At 33.9% G+C, this 18393-nt stretch overlaps 1 long non-coding RNA gene across 1 annotated transcript; it reads right to left on the bottom strand.

Annotated features, from left to right (window-relative positions):
* Nucleotides 1-688: 688 nt before the first annotated feature.
* LOC310893180 lies at nucleotides 689-16049 on the bottom strand. Its single transcript, XR_014578786.1, has 3 exons — nucleotides 15268-16049; nucleotides 4373-4485; nucleotides 689-3852 (listed from the first exon to the last, which is right to left on the bottom strand). It is a non-coding gene; the product is annotated as an uncharacterized lncRNA (long non-coding RNA).
* Between the last annotated feature and the right edge of the window lie 2344 nt (nucleotides 16050-18393).

Here is an 18393-nt window from a genome sequence, read left to right as displayed (position 1 = left end):
TATATTCTATTGAGCTACATTACTGTAAAGCTGACGTATATATGAACACCAAGATTGTCTAGTAATCAATCAGAAGGTGGAAAAGGAAAGAAAAAAGAAACATCAAAGTTTTCACAGTCAGTGATGTTAAATGGGGTGGCTGATGAAATAAATATCACAGTGTATTTGTTTCCAATTCCTAGCACAAGAATGGTGTCCAAAGGATTGGATTACAAAAGGCTGAGAGTCAGCAGAGATTTAAAGCCAATTTGCTATCCATCTTTACTAATCAGAGGCTGACAATAAACAAATAGTGATGGTCTCTAAATCCTCAGTTTACAGGTGCTCATCTTTGCAGAAAAGACTAAAACATAAGTTTAGCTGAAGTCAATGGGGCTAACTTAATCTCCGAATTGAGACTGTTTCATATGAAAAATCGATAACCATAAAAACAAACAACAACAAAAACTATAAAAAACTACTCATTACGCTATTGTGTCTTACCTAAATATCAGTTGTCTAACTTTTTATGTATGCCTTAAAAATGTTTACATTTTTTCAACTAATAATCTTTTGTCTAAAACGAAATCAGCATCCTTATTCTTAAAATTTTATTATTGAGGATTATTGAGATTTGATTATTTATTATTTATTAAGAAAATAAATGACCAAGAAACTGAAAATTATTTTTACATACACTGATTCATCAAGAAAGCTAACATTATAGTTTGACAACTGGAGGGGGGGTTTATTTGTTTTGTTTTATTTTTTTCTTAGAAATAGCAGATTTTAAGAAAACCAGGATTTAGCAGAAATTTCCATAATAATTTTTAGATGTTATTGTAAATGAGAATACACAAGCATATTGATACTTATTTTAAGCATTTTATATGTATTCCAGTTGCAATAACAGAGCATTTAGAAATACATTTACCTAATTGCACCACTTCTGTGACATTGGAACTAATTTACTTGAGAAAACTCTTCATCAGTTATGTACAGAGAAACTCAAAGTGGCATTTCTCAGTGATGGTCTCAAGAGTCAGAAACTGTCATAACTTTGTGTTTTAATTTGACCTGCATAGCTACCATATTGATGACTTGGGATATTCTTATTAACTATTTAATACTCCAATAATACCCTCTTCTTTATTTTCTTTATGGATAAGAAGTTCGGAATCTCAAATAACATTTGAAAAGTTACTCAGGTCTTCTAATGAGGCTTGAAGACCAGTCAGGCTAGAAACTATTGACATAAACATGCTAAGCTAAGAAAAGAAAACAACACAGTATAGAATCCATGTATAAAATTGGCATTGAATTCTTCCAGTGTATGCTAAACTTTGAGAAAACAGATATCTAATCTCTTTTGTAAATCAAGCTTTTGCTGTGTTAAATTGTCAACATAGTTGCCATTCTATTGTAAATAATGTGCTTGTGTTTGGTAGTTATTTTCAACAGATCACACCAAGCCATTATTTCACAATGAGGGAACATAAACATCTTCCACTATAAATAATATATATAAAAAAATAGCTGGTTTGTAGTAGTCCATTTTAATACAAAAGTCAATTAATATTTCTTGGCATACATTCTAGTCTTCCATACTGATTAAGAAGCTTGTTTTATGGTATGTACCTGATCTGTATTAAACTAAAGGCATGTTTCATAGTACATTTCTGATGAGCATGGAATCTTCTTAACAGTACAAATAATTTGATGTCATTTAAAGAGAGAATAGTACTAAAATGCTTACTGATAATAATAATTGATTAGTGACTTTCCTGTGTCAAATGCTATCTGGTTATATGCTTTCAAAATGTAGATCCTCACCTTCTTCTTATCAAGTGGTCTTGCACTGTAATGTCTCTAAAATCTTTTCTTATTCTTTTCTGGATTAATAATTACAACCCTTTGGGGACTATTGCTAAGAAAATTACCTCAGGCTTCTGAACCAACAGGGAAGGACAGGCTGCTATAGAAGGAAGGATAGGTATAAGCATATTATAAATAAAACAAGAAATAATATTCAGGTGTTATGCCTGAATTAATCTGTTCTTAATATGTGTTGCCAGTAAGAAAAGCATATGTGAGCTGGGCCTTTAATCCTGTACTTCAATGTGAATAAATCTGATAGACCTTTTAAAAGTGTTTGTTTGTTTTTAAGAAAAAGACATAGAACCAAGGTTTTCTTGCCTTATCTCTATGATCTTTCATTTCAATATAATTCTGACAAAATTCCCAGTTCCAGAGATCAACTATATTTAGTTAAGTACTTGTCTGCATGCTTAAACTGGTGAACTTGTTTAAATCCAAGGAGGTACAGTAAAGTGCTGATATATCTTGCTATATTTACTTCATCTAACAGCAATGCATTTTAATATGCAAATGTAGAAACTTGCACACAGAATACTGAATTTTCGTTTTGTCCACCACTATCATTGATTATCTTGATAGAAATCACACACACAAAAGAGAAAATTATACCTCTGATTTTCCATAACCATACACAAACACATACTTTGGTCCTGCATAACAAATACATTATTTTGTGAATAATATGTTATTTGGTAATATTTTTTTGGCAATATTTTGTGAATACAGATCAGTGATCTGGTATTTGTGCTTGTTCATCAATAGTTACGTTAATTAGGTGATAAAAACCTTCATTCATAACATTATGAAGTAGTCCGGTGTAGTAATCAACTGGTGACAAAAGGTAAGAAATTAAACAAAGAAGGAAAGAAGGACAGGTTTTTATCAATTTAGGTGCAGCAAATGTAGCACAGAGGTTCTTTATATCCCTTTAAGAGATCTGGTGTCAGGGAAGTTCAGTGGAAAATGTACTCAGGCATGTAGGTATTCAAGTCTAAATTCTGTTTACATACTCTTGCTTGCATGATAAAGCTCATTTAAAATTAACTACATATATATAGCAGTGACATTGTAGCTATGTTGCCATAAATTTGTAATGAACATACAGTGGTAATGGAGGCATATCTCCTGTTAGATCAACTGATGCAGTAAGATCAGTAGGATCTTGTGTGCACAGAACCTTCTTGAATTCAAATAAGCAGTCTTCTAAACCAGGTCTTCAAGGTCTTCAACTGCTTTAATTTTAACTACCATCAACAAGTTAATAGGGGTTAGTACTTTGGAGGATATGATATATTTAATTTTGAAGGTGTAGCTTTTTCAGATTTTTGAAAGCACATCGCAGCCTTTAAAATAATATACCTTTCAGAATATAACCTCATGACTTTTACAGAAATAGAGGACATGGTGATATTGGATTATTTATTTTTTTTTTTGTAAAGATACTATAAACCCCATCTTGTAGAAGGTTATGTAGAATTTCTATTGGAAGGCTGTTTCAGAATGTGGTATATATACAGATCCAATATCACAAAGGCACTTGTAAAGGTTGTACTTTGATGTTGTTGATATGGACAAAATAGACAAGGCTTTGTTGTTTGTGAGTCATGTCTGCATATGTACATGAAAGGAAAATACCTGTTTAGGACAATGTGCTTTGGACAACTAAGAGGGTGGTGAGGTACTGGAACAGGTGATGAGTATTTAATAGCTAAGACTTGCATATAGGATATACAAAATATTTTTTAATTGCCTTCTGTCTATCCTAAGGGAAACAAACAGAACTTGAGGCACAGACACCTGTTGTTTTTCTTCTGCATTACATTAATTTCATGTCAAATATAACGAAATAAGATTTTGTATATTAAAGTAGATACGTCTACCTAAAATCCTCAGGAACACAGTAATCTGAGATCACTGAGGATGCCAAAACTGGTTCTGTGAGAAGGCAGAACAGGGACCACATATATGCGGTAGTGTGGTAGAAACAGTGAGCACCTGCTGGACAAAAATAAATAAATACATAAATAAATAACAATAATTATAATAAAAAATCACTTATTTTTCAAGATTTTAATCACATTAAAAAAATAAAAATATTAGAAGTCTGGTGACACTGGAATAAGCTAACATCTACATTAAGAACCAAAAAACCTGTTGTCACTATACAGTTAATTTACTTCTCAGAGATAGAGGAAAAAATAAAATCTTTTATCTCTCATAGTTATTTGACAGAAGAACTATCAAAGGTACATGCAACAACATCAACATGAGAATATTCTACTCAAGGGACAGGAAGAATAAATTCAAGCTCAGTTTGTTTTCCATTTATTAATTCATGATTATGGCAAAACTTCACAGCCTTTCTCCAATAGATTCACTTTTCCAACTGCACCACACCACAGAAAGTTACAAAAAGACTTTTCTTTCTTAATTCCTCATTGCAAGTAGTTTCAGTTGGCATTATAACAGAGAAAAGGGAAAATTAAACTTTAGTGAAACTTTCAGCAGCACATACCTTACAGCTAAAGCTAATGCAGTTGTCTTTCCCCAGTAGTCATTTTCCTTCTGTACAGTCCCATTACCATCTATGCATCCTTCTGGCCTAAGGCAAGCCTCCAGCTTGTTTGCCTGTAGAAAGCAGAGGGAAGCAGTATGAGAAAAAGATAGAAACTGAGCCAAGGTGTAACACAATTTAGTAAACCACTGTTCATACAAGACTAGATGAAAAAGCTTAAGAAACAGCAAAACCTTAAAACACTTTATACCAAGCCCTCAGTGTGGGTCATATATACTTTGATTTTTTTTTTTAATTATCTTTTTAATTTTTTGCTGTCCATAGCACATCTTCAGTTGGTATTTAATTTTCTTGCAATTATTGCAGTTTGATCCATATTTGATATCACTCTCAGTTATGTGAAAAATGTATAAACTCTACCTGAAACACCTAGGCAAAAAAGGTGGTTTCTTACACTTAGAAATTTAAATTCTGATTTATATTAGTCAAATAACATGTCTACATCCCACCTCACAGTATGTGAGGTTCCCACCTTTCATACAAAATTAATTTGTAAAGGTTTTGCATAAGAACAGGAAGTACTGGTCAAGATATATTCTCCCAGAAGTGATGTATACAGACATTTATTTTTTCACCTTTGAATTTGATTTCCAACATTTTTACTTTGCAGAAATTCAAAATATTAACTAGTTTAATGAAATCTGTGCATGGAAAGTAAAAGCATATCTTTAAATACACTAGTTTGTTCTCTATACACAGCAGTCAAGTCCTAAGGTTTTTAATAACTTGCTAAAATGGTACAAAATAAAAGAGAAACCATGCCAGTGATGCATACATACATTTTTAAGAGTTTAAACTTTCCATCAGCTCAGGAAAGTTTAAACAATCAAATGCTAGGCACTCTGCAGCAAAGTTGCACAGTACTTAAAATTGTCACATGTGACATAAGTGACATTACACGTAAGTAAGATCACAGAATCACAGAATCGTCTAGGTTGGAAGAGACCTCTAAGATCATCTAGTCCAACCTCTGTCCTAACACTAACAAGTCCTACACTAAACCATATCGCTAAGCTCTACATCTAAACATCTTTTAAAGACCTCCAGGGATGGTGACTCAACCACCTCCCTGGGCAGCCTATTCCAATGCCTAACAACCCTTTCAGTAAAGAAGTTCTTCCTAACATCCAACCTAAACCTCCCCTGGCGCAACTTTAGCCCATTCCCCCTTGTCCTGTCACCAGGCACGTGGGAGAATAGACCAACCCCCACCTCTCTACAGCCTCCTTTAAGGTACCTATAGAGAGTGATGAGGTCTCCCCTGAGCCTCCTCTTCTCCAGGCTGAACAACCCCAGCTCCCTCAGCCGCTCCTCGTAAGACTTGTTCTCCAGACCCCTCAACAGCTTCGTTGCCCTTCTCTGGACTCTCTCAAGCACCTCCATGTCCTTCTTGTAGCAAGGGGCCCAAAACTGAACACAGTACTCGAGGTGCGGCCTCACCAGAGCCGAGTACAGGGGCACAATCACTTCCCTAGCCCTGCTGGCCACACTGTTTCTTATGCAAGGCAGGATGCTGTTGGCCTTCTTGGACACCTGAGCACACTGCTGGCTCATATTCAGCCGACTATCAACCAGTACTCCCAGGTCCTTCTCTGCCAGGCAGCTTTCCAACCACTCATCTCCCAGCCTGTAGCGCTGCTTGGGGTTGTTACGCCCCAGGTGCAAGACCCGGCACTTGGCCTTGTTGAACTTCATACAGTTGACCTCAGCCCATCAGTCCAGCCTATCCAGATCATCAAGATGTACTACAGGAGACATATTCTCTCTCAAAACTAGATTAGCAGCTCATTTCTCTAACCAGACCTTTCTAGAAATCTCACTGGCTTCCTGATCTTTAACACCTTCTCTACATACATACAACCCTTTAGAAGAACCAAGATGAGAAGATGGCTTCATGCTCTTCCCGACCTTGTTCCATGCATTCATGCAATCAGGATCTCAGGGACCCAAAGGTCAGTGGCAAGTTTCCTTGCATACTCAAGGGCTGGCTTGGCTCAACATGTCCCGCTGACCTCATATGCCTTTCTAAAAGGCAATGCTGGTGTCTGTACAACAGGCATACCCCAGCCCAGTTTTCTGTCCATCATCACCACAACACATGCTAGAGCCGGTTCACATACTCACGTTAAAAGAGACAAAGGTCCCAAATTTTCTTCCTATGTGTAACCTAAAGGTTGTTAAAGTTTTTGCTTCAGTGTTTGTATTGATCCATGCATTATGAACAGAAGATGACTTTTGAAACAGATAAGGGTTGGGCTCAAAGCTAACATACAGCATAAAAGACACTTACATCCAAGATTATCTGCAAAGCAAATCCAGATGCCTCTGATGTGAGGGCTGGCAATGAAGACACATGTTCCAAAAACTCCAGCCTTCACTCACTGGGACCTTTGATCATATCAGGTGAAAACTAAGCAGTGGTTATTCCTAGATAATATGCTTATTGAAATGGCATGGAAAAATTTCCCCAGGTGTGACCAGTTCATTACAGATAAGGAACATGGTGTAACCTCATCACTTTCAGGAAATTATAGAGAATTGTCTCTGAAACTGAAATGCTAATGCAAAAGAAAAGGCATAAAGAATAATTGGATCATAAGACATTTGTAACTCAGCTCACTTCTGTTCAAAATAGGCAGTTTTAGAGTCTGAAAATGAAAGACAGTCAAATAATTTGGTCTTGACAGAAATGACCTTCAGTAGATCCCACAAGACATATGTAGTTCCTCCATTTCATAATCAGAGTTATTGCACACCCACCCCCAAAACAAACAAAAAAAAATTTAAACTGTTCTTTTTGCTCAGATAAATAACATTTAGGAGAAAGGAGAAAGGATGCTGGCCTAAACTTCAGTATTAGACCTCCCAAAATTATTAGTTTAAAGTAATTAGAAGCTCTACACCTATGAAGTGGACCTTTGTCAAGAGTTAAGTGAAGAACTTTAACCCAAACAAACAAACAAACAAACCACACTAAAAATACACAAAAATATATGTGATTTTATGTTCATATGGCAGAAGGGAGTGCTGGTCATTTTCTGTCTGCAAGGAGCCACAGCATATCTAACAAAGAAAGGCAGGTCATTAATCTGAGCTGGTGGGACCCAGTACCTAATCAAATGCAAGGCGAATGCAGCAAGACAAGGCACTCCATTTCCCACATCTGAGTAAGAAAGATCCCTAATGGGCTTCAAAAACATATAGTGTTTTCTGATATATCAGAATATAATTAAAATCTAGACTGAAGTGAATAAATTAAATTCTCTTTGGAAGATTATTATTTTACAAGTACAAAGAACAGTGTAATACAATTCAGTGCAACTGTGCATTCTGTTCACATACACTGTTCATACTTAAAAGGAGAACAACAGTAGGTTTTCCCTAATGACAATTAGTTTTCTGATGGATGTTATAATTTGGCAGAGCACTGTGCCTCAGAGGCAAGATACATAAAACTTCTTTTTCTTAAAGAGAAACCTGAAATAGGAATTTCTACTCTCTATTGCAGATTTTAAAGTATATATTACTGAAAGACTGTGTTACTGAAACCTCGCACATAACTCTAACACACACAGAAAATTCTTATCATGTTTTTCCTTTATCATATACTTATATGAAAATATGCTGGAACAGAATAAATACTGATGGATAAATCCACATAGCAGTAATACCCATTTACTGTATTACACCAAATACTGGATTTTCTTTTAGACTTTAGTGCTCTTAACAGCAAAATCAAGCTGTTCTATGGTTCAACAGCTTCCACCACAGCAGTACTTAGAATTAAAAGTTGTATACACTTTATGATAACTATGGTAACAAATCTAACTTTATGTATAATAAACTCTTTTCATAGCTCAAATGGGAACAAACCAATTTTTGATGTTTTGATTTGTTTCAAATATATTTCTGCACTAGTGCAATCATTCAGATATTGAGCTGTTGCAATACTGCCTGCCAGCTGCATACTGAGTTTGCAGAAAGAAGAATGTGAGAATGTTAAGGGACAAAGAATAAAAATAATTCTTAATCAGTATACTAAATGAGTTTGGTGGAGATTTTTGCTGTGTTTGAAAGAGTTTTATTGATAATGAATTCACATCCATTAATACATTTAGAAATTATTATTTAATTGCCAATTTCTCCTTTTTACTGACCACAAAGTACAAATGTAGATAGATCTGATAACTAAGGCCAGGAAGGGATATGCTTCCCTTCTCCCTTTCAGCAAAGAAAGTGAAAAGCATCATAATGAATTAATGCTGAGATTATTGTTTAATGTTTAGTGTCAGAAGCACTTACTACTTGACTGCTCCAAGTTCTAAGTCTGTATGGTTTAGTCCTTTACTTAGATACATTTTCAGAGTATATACATTCTCAAACATTAATTTTATTTATGAAAATTTTAAACCTCTGTTCTAGTGTCCTAGATTACTTGAAACATTTCTGGTTTTCTCACTTTTATTTTATTTTATTTTATTATATTATATTTTATTTTATTTTATTTTATTTTATTTTATTTTATTTTATTTTATTTTATTTTATTTTAATTTAATTTAATTTAATTTAATTATTTTATTATTTTATTTTATTTTATTTTTAGGTTTCTGGTTATCACAAAGATTAGAGGAACTCTATATATTTGCAATTAATTTCTGAGCTTCAAACTCTCTAAGTCTATGAAAGCTGTGAACTCCAGCAGTTAATGCAGTTCTTCAGTAGAAGTGTGTCAGGGAAAGAAGCTGCACATGCACAGTGGACTATGAAAAACTCACACCTTCCCCAGCTCAGTAAGGTTCTTGAGAAAAAAATTACTGAACTACAGCAATTCGGCAGTTCATTACAGGGACCCCCTTCAATACAAGTCTCCATTGAAGTGACTTATAAGGCACTACTCTCCTGTTTCATTAGGTTATTAGGAGAATTCTGTTTGCACCAAAGTTTGACTGCTTTCCTCTTAGAGTACTCCTCCCGCCCACCTCAAAAAATAAAAAAAAAAAAAAAAAGCAGTACAAAAAAAACCAGCAGTACAGAAGGAGAAATATTTTCGTCAAAGCAGATATTAAACATGCTTTTTGGTTTTTTTTCACAGTTATTCAGGAGCTTCTCTCAACTTTCTGATAATGGGCAACAGATCACTAATGAATGTAAAGAGTGAAAGGTACTTTCTTGTTTATCTGTGTGGAAGTTGGATCTTTTAGGTCCCTGATGCTCATGAGACCCTCTGTTAGCTTCTGCCGTGCTACAGTTCATAGCCCTTCAGGCTGATTTTCAGAGTCCTGGGAAGCAGGGTGAGAAGGGATTTAAAAATAAATAAATAAATAGATAAATAAATAAACAAACAAACAGTGGAACACTGTTCCAAAAGCACTGAGAGGCATTTTTATATAGAATTAACTAAGAAAGAGCTGAAGCCCTGCCTTGAAAGAATAAATAAATAAATAAATAAACGGAATGCCGATTTGATGCTCTGATGCTCCTGCCATATAGGAAGCTAACTGAAAGGCTCCTTGTATTTTGTTTGTTTGTTTGTTTGTTTGTTTGTTTTTCCCAACTAAAGCACAGACCAAAACCCAGACTTTGATTAGCAGGTGTGAAATAGAGTTCATACATACTCAGCTATGGCATTTCTAGTAGTGCATGCTACATGTCTGTGCCTATTATGCAATAACTGTCCTGTAAATGCTTAATCTAACTTCACAAATAAAGAATAAACCTCATAATTCTTGACCACATCATTCTCTTATTATTTTGCAGACAGTCCGAAAAACACTGGTTATTTCTCCAAGGAAAAGTTATCTCTTTCAAAGGATACTGCTTAATCCTGTCGGTCAAGTGCCAGAGCACTGTACAAGCAATGTGAAAGACAGCATTATGATGTTACTGATGATGTTAGAGTCTAATACCTACTATTAAACCCAACAGTTTTAATGTATTTGTTGAAGGAACACCGTGTTACAATAGCCATAGCATTAGAAAAGGATTCAGGAAGACAAGAGAGGTTTTGAAATTATGATCATTTGTATTCTGTTAAGTACAAAGTACAGCTGTTTAAGAAACTTGAATAAACATTAGGATGAAGTGTCCAGCACCATAAAAAAGTCTAACAATGGATGTTCTAAAGAACACCAATAGATAAAAAAATCATAGATTTCAATATATTTTTTGCAAATATCTGTCTGAACAATCATGGAATATCCCTTCAGAATCATTCTCTGTTTATGACGAACCCCCCAAAAAAGAAAAAATGTGTCAAAAGAAAGTCTGAGGAAGGAATAGTTCCATTATCTCTGCTCATTGCTTACTTCATTATAATTTGAAATTCTGAGAATTCTACTAAGCTGTTGGATAGCCACATTCTGTTGGAAAAGTACAGGCACGTGTACTATAAATTTTGTGATATGTAGTTACAAGGATATGTTGGAATTGTTCCTTTTATGCTATCCTTGGTGTTGTAGTTTTGTTTTGAAACCTGACATGAACTTATGGCACAGACAATGTCAGCCTGTGCATATTTACAGATATATTTGCTGCATTTGATATGCAAAAATGGCTAAATTAAAGGAGTAGCTGCAGAATAGGAGGAGAATAGGTGTTTCATGGCTATTAACAAAACAAAGTAAAACAGTTTCATCATACTATACAATAATCAAAATGTGCTTTTGTTCAATGAAGGCTCCTAGGACCATTTAGAAACCCAAGTGCTGTGAAGCCAACAATGTCAGGATCCTGAGACTGGATCCTATAAAAAAATCTTTATTTTAACGTCCTTATGAAAAGTCAGGGGGTTAGAGTTAGCCATCATTTCTTCACAGAGAAACAAATGTTTTACTGACAGGTATGCTGTCCATTGTAGTTTTCCTACTTAAGACAGGAAATATGTTGCAGAAATGTGAAAGTTTGGTGCTCTAAAAATTGAATTCTAGCATGAAAATAATATTTATTTATTTATTTATTATTATTCTGTAAAGTCCAAAGCTTATTAATCAAGTAGTTTTTAGCTTTGACATTCGAGATTCTGTTGTGGTCCAAGTATTCTCTGTTCTCATTTAAGCTTAATAACACTTAATTACATATTCCCTTTCAAATTTCCCTTGTAGGTGCATTTATTTATCTTAATATTTGCAGCAATATCCCAAATTAAAGGAATAGATTACAATTTCTCATTACTTCCTAAAGTTTAGTCCTATGGAAACAACACCACTGTCTCAAATGTCACAACTGGTTTTCTAAGACTTGAATGAAAAACATACAAGTGCAGCGAAGCACACCTTAACATTTCAATGTGTCTATTGTCTTGATCAGAAAATGTTCAGATGAGTCTGCTGCTGCAGCAGTGAACTTGCCGTCCTACAAGTGATGACTCAGAAGGTACTTTTAATTCACATGATAAGACTCTATCATAGACTGTTTATAACTAAGAGGTAGCATTCCCTGCATACTCTCATTCTTCCTTTGATCTTAAAAGTGAAAAAGGCTACTCACAGAAAAGAAAACCTTCCTGGTTTTAATATTATGTCTCACTAACAAAAAGAGATAGTTTCTGATGTATGGCAAAGTAAGTAGTTCCCTCAAAAAAAAGCTTCTGAATGGGTTCTTGTTAATCTGTGTATGTCTGTCTGCCTATCCAGGCATTATATGGTATTTCAGCTTCCAAAATACAGGCAACAGTCACTGAATAGTAGCTTCCTATTTGATTTGACTAGAGATCTTTTATATAAAAGTAGGAGTGTTTTTCAAAGGCTGACAGACCAGAGCAGGTATTGACACTGACTTGTGAAACAATGAGAAGACAGGTAAAACAATAGCTGAAAGAACACATCATTGTCAGTCATTCAAAGATGATGGGAAAAGGATGATTATGAAGATGACACAGAACATAATCTAAATGAATTAATCATTTACAAACTGATATGATATATTGCTTATACACCTTTCTTCCTGCTACCAAAGACTAATTTTTTTGCATACTCCTTCTTCCAAGTCAATACGTATTAAGAAGATTTCAGAAATCCTTATAGCGACTATACCTAAAGGGGTTCTAGAGGAAAGCTGGAGAGGGACTCTTTGTCCCTCTTAGAGTGCAACAATAGGACAAGGGGGAATGGTTATAAACTAAAAGAGGGTAGATTTAGATTAGATATAAGGAAGATATTATTTACTATGAGGGTGGTGAGGCACTGGAACAGGTTGTCCAGAGAAGCTGTGGGTGTCCCACCCCTGGAGGTGTTCAAGGCCAGGCTGGATGGGGCTTTGACTAATGTGGTCTAGTGGAAGGTGTTCCTGCCCATGGCCGTGGGGTTAGAACTAGGTGATCTTTAAGTTCCCTTGCAACCCCAAATATTCAATGATTCTATGAAATAACTCTCACATTAATATCCACACTTGAAATTCACTGAATATAGTCAAAAACAGAAAATGTTTCATTTGAGAAAATGCATGAACTGCACTATGAAATTTGCGAGGAAGGACCTGGCTTTGATGCTAGGACTCATGTTTGTCATTCAAGCAGTTTGCCAATGTGTTCTGTTCACCTATCCAGTTCCCAGGCTTTGGATTATCAACTCCCTAAAAAACAATTTTGGTTTAATTACCAAAAAGAATAAATTAAGTACTTTATAGTGTCTATATAGTGACCACAACATGATTGTGGAGAATAGTCAGACTTGTTAGTATCAATGATAAGCACCAGCCTTGGGCAAAGTGGAGTTGAGCATCTTGTTCTTGTTTATATCTTACAAAAACTTTGTGGGTGGAGACCTGCAAGGTTGGTATGAGAGGCTGCTGAAGAAAGGAATCTTGTGTTGGTGGGGGGGCCCTGTTTTGGTGGTGGAACAGAGTCTTGAGGGCCACAGTGCCTGAGTGAAACCTTTTGCTTCATTATGTGTAAAATGAATATTAAAATTAACAGTCCTGAATATGATAATGAACTTAATGAAGTACATGCTAAACTTGTGTGACTATAATACTCAATTCTTGACCCAAATATTGATAAACATCACCTCAGGGAGGGAATACATAAGATTAGAATATAAAAGAGTGTTAGGAGTTATTCTAAACAGGAAAAAAATAAAAAATAAAAGTGAAAAAGTTAGTACTAGGAGAAAAAAAAAAAGTGAGGAAAAAAGAAGATGGGGGTTGGGGGGAGGAGGGGAAGAAATTGGAGACCTAGAAAAGGCAGCTGACAGTCTTCCCCTTCTCTTCCACCAAGATAGGGATGCCTTCTTGGTAAGCTCTGTACCTTCACTATTTGATGAGGAATATCCAGGGCAGCATTTTGCTAGTGCTATTAGTGCTGTTGCAGTAAGTATATTTATAAACAGCAATTCCAAATTTGTTATATCTGTTACATTGTTAAATATGTTCAACTTTGTGAAACTCTCTCAATGAAAGCCCTTAGCAGGGCTCTAAAACAGGCAAGTGTTAGACTCTGTTAAGTACCCTTTAACGTGACAGTAAAATTGGCATAGTCAGCAGGATTGCCATGGATAAACTGCTACAAAAATATAAGTGTGAATCATCCAAACCAGGAATGCAATGGGGTCCAAAATTTTGGAAAGATGAGGACAAAGTGATAGAGCAGATAGAACAATGTAGAAGTGAACAAAAAATGTGGAAAGGTAAAAGCAAAGGAATTATTTGTACAGTATTGGCAGCTTTCTTGTCTTGCATGCAAAAGAAAATTAAGGAATCTCCTCCCCCTGAAAGAATTGCAGGTATAGAATATGCTGCATTAATATCAGAAAGTGAGGTGCTGAAAATATCACTGGCCTTTTAGTGCAAGAGAGAATCTAAGGGTGGAAATTAAGAAACTTAAAATGTTATTGGCCTTGACTGAAGGGCAAGAAAAGCGACAGGAAAAATTAGATCTCTTACTAAATCAGATGCCATCCTTTACAACGTAGGATACACCACTAACCTATTTGTTCTCTACCAGCTATGTATCAACTGACAAGTTAAAAAAAAAAAAAGTTAAAAATATCCACCCATATTAAACATATTATAATATAGGCATAGAACACAGCGAGTTCTTTAGACATATATTTTCTTATTTCACTTACAAGGAATTTCACTTTATGTTTTGAAAATAATAGGGATTATAGTAGTAATAAAATTTTCTTCATGAAAATCTGTTCTCATATCTGAGAAACTGTGCAGCTGATAGTATTCTGTCTCCTGTTGAGATAAATATATGTTCTTCACATATATCCAAAGAATCTTAACCTTGCATGAGTCAAACACTTTTTCTTATATGTTAGTTGTCTGTGTATATACAGCATTCTCAACTCAGGTGTAGTCTCAATTTACTTATCTCAGTAATGACAACTGCTTGACACCTAAGAACATGTATGAGGCAAAGCCTGGGTGGGAGATCAAAGATCAAAAAGCTATTTACTTTCATTCACTCGCACTAATTCAGCTTCATGGATATGCATGAGGAGTCCTTCACAGACTCTTAATTCAATTTCTAATTCTTGTGGTCTTTTTATTAAGACTAAGGTTTGATTAGCCAGATCTACTTTCAGGTTACACATGACACTCAAATTGAAGTTAGAAATTAACCTTTTTCCCCAACATCAATAAAATAAAATAAAATAAAATAAAGTAATATAAAATATAAATATAAAAATAAATATAAAAATAAAAATAAAAATAAAAATAAAAATAAAAATAAAAATAAAAATAAAAATAAAAATAAAAATAAAAATAAAAATAAAAATAAAAATAAAATAAATAATAAAATAAAAGCCACATATGCATCCAAACTAGTTCATCACTAACCATTCAAAGTAACAATTTCATATGACTAAAAAGTAAATTCTAGTTATACTCACCACTTGTTTTAAAATGCTCTGAACCAAACACTTCCTAAAGGACTGTCTGTGCTCCATTGTCATAAAAATAAATTGAAACACAAGAAAGGTATTTTAAAAATTTAAAACAGGAATCTCCAGAGAATTGCAAAGCACAAACATTTATTGCTTACAGACAGAGCAATAAAAATGCAAAATCCTCCTCAATAAGCCAAAGAGGAAGGCTTTCAAATAAAGTTGTTCTTTTATGTCTAATTAAACACATACTATGTATTATTGCACTATTTCAGGTAAATGCTTTCGTGGTTATTTCTTGCAGAAGATAAAATTGTGCAATACCTCATAAACACGAGAACATAATTGCTATTTTTCTTAATTACAGCAGACTAGATATTGCTTCCACTAAAATTTTAATTTCATTAAATTTATAGGAATCAGTTAATGATTCTTTTAAGTAAAAGCTGACCACTAGTAAGAAAGGAAAGCAGTATTTTCAGCATGTCTTAAAATTATCTTCTAAAAAAAAATGCAATTCTACAAAATATAATTGTTTAGACTGATCTTTTACTTGGTAGCAAAAGCATCAGCTATAAGTGGGCAATTCAAGGAAATATTAAAAGAATCAGATACAATTTACATTTATTCATCATTGAAGCTCTCAGCTTATTGCAGAAAAAAATTATGATGATGTAATGGGAAATTATAGTTTCTCAAAGAGTGACAGATGCATTTGAAGAGTCTAGCTGAATGTGTATCCATTTCACAATACCCCCATAAGCTGGAAAGAATGTAGAGGAAATTAATAAAAAACCAAACCTCCTCCTTCAGAGCAGTGTTGAGCCTAACTTTGGAAGCAAACTAAGAAGTCTTGAACATCACTCAATGGCTTCTTCTTCCATCACCTGAATATTTATTGTTTTGTTTGTTTTTGTTTTGTTTTGTTTTGTATTGGTGTCTAAAATAAAAACTAAGTACCGGAAGAAGAAAAATAGCATCTAAATGACAGAAAATGCACAAGAAAATTAAAATTTAAAAAATTATGATGAAAATAAAAGAAAAATTGGAGAAGCAGTTCAAAATGGTGTTCATCTCCCTAAGTTATTTTTACATAAGATGAAAACTTTTTGGAACTTCAAGTAATGTCATGCAATTCTGTTACATTAGAAATGTTGTTAATATATTATTGAGTTCCTAGAAGCAATTTTCCTGAAAAGGTTTTTTCTAATTCTTTTGATTATCAAGTCACTGTGCCTTGACAAATCAAATGTATTTGATTATAATCCTATAACATAACTGTATTCTAATGTAGTTAGGAAAGTTTCTATCATTCAGGAAAAAAAAAATAATAATAATAGTATTGTCTTTAATTGAAAACAAAACTAAAAAAAAAGTCTCATGACTGAAGCACAAAAAAAAAAAACTACTAAGAAAAGTAGTACCTACTATCAAAGAAATTAAAAGAAAACAAAGCAAAACCAGGTAATTTGAATCAGAGCTACAACCTAATTAACATTTCAGCAGAAATCAAGAGCTAGAATTAATATTCCTTATTGCTAAATATCAAGGTACCACATTTCTCTAAAAAAATAAAAAATTAAGTTTTCTTTCCCTTTCCTTCTCTTTTTCCCCTAATCTTTAAGTATTTTCTAAGCTTTTCTTAACTGTATACATAAATTCAAAATATTTCTTTTTTTTTTTAATACATTAATCTACTTTGTCAAATTTAACCTTTCATAATCTCATCATTCTCCACGACCATATTTGTGATTATAGAATTGCTACAATATAACTTTCTAATTAATGACATCTTGGAAAAATTATGATAAATCCACAAATTTTCTGAAATGGACACATCTAAAATAAAGAGATTTTTCTGTATCTATTTTTCTGCCGTTTTATGCCAATGAAGTATTTATCAAACAGATAAACCTTGCCTACTTGGAACTCCATATGAGTACTCCAAAGTGTTCCAAATCCTTCAGAGGTTCCTAAGGAAACTAATGAGTCACTGGGAAGGTCCCATAACAAATATATAATTAGAAAGTAAGAAAAAGACAGTATGAATTTGCCATTAGGTCTTTGCCATTTCACTATGTTAAGTATTGTTCAATACATCTATAAAGAGTATAAAGAAAGGAATGAAAAGTGAGGTAGCGTTTATCCAGTGAAGTAGAGGAAAGGGCTTATTATGGGCTTATGAAGAATTTAAAAAGATCTTATAATATTGGCTTACCTGATACATTGAATTTGAAGTTAATAACGCTATGCACATGAGGAGAAACAGTTCTAACTAAAACAGTGGGCTCAGAGAAAACCATTATTATTCAAGAATGAAATCATAATAACCTGAAATAAAGAAGATCAGACTTGAAATAAATCTCAATCAGGTCAAAAACAGTCCTTAAATTTTAGAGAAGCATTTTTTTTATTTATTACCCAAGGTGTAGAAATTGCATTTAAATTCTGACTACTTCACTTCCTTCTAGCTGTTCAAAATAGTTAACAGATGGTTTAAAAAAATGTTATTTCCAAAAGTGTTTCACACTAAGAACATCCCAGGGGATTGCTCTGAGAAAGGCAATCTGGTTTTAAATTTCTGTGTTCTACCTCTGGTTTACTTCTGGTTAATATTAGTGACATGGAGCCATTAAGGGAAAATTTGAATCTCAGGTTCTATACAGAATTAAAATTCTTACAAAATTATCCATATACATTATAGATAATTTGTTGAAATACAAGCTATCTTACCTGGAAATATATCTACCACCCAAATCAGCTTAACAGTGAGCACAACACGTTAAGGTTGAACTCATAACTGTATGCTATACGCATTGGATGGTTAGACATCCAGCAACATTGATTCTTTGAGTTTTGTTTGCCTTTGTTTGCCTTTAGCTATCTCTGTTTTATCCTTGCCTATATGTTACTGTATAGATATTAGGAAGTCTTTCTACAATACAAAACAATTTTTGAGCTGTTAGAATGGTGGAGCCGCAGCTACCCCTTCACAGCCAATGTCAGTCCATGTACTTTCCATTATGCTTTGTAATCTACTTCTGATTATCATCTAGTGAGGAAGGAATCAGTACAAACCACATAAATTAGAGACAGAACCACATAAATTAATATCAGAAGCCATGTTTTGCA

Source organism: Anser anser (assembly GCF_964211835.1).
Source record: "Anser anser genome assembly, chromosome: 2".
NCBI classification, from domain to species: domain Eukaryota; kingdom Metazoa; phylum Chordata; class Aves; order Anseriformes; family Anatidae; genus Anser; species Anser anser.
This window is presented reverse-complemented; position numbering and strand designations above follow the sequence as displayed.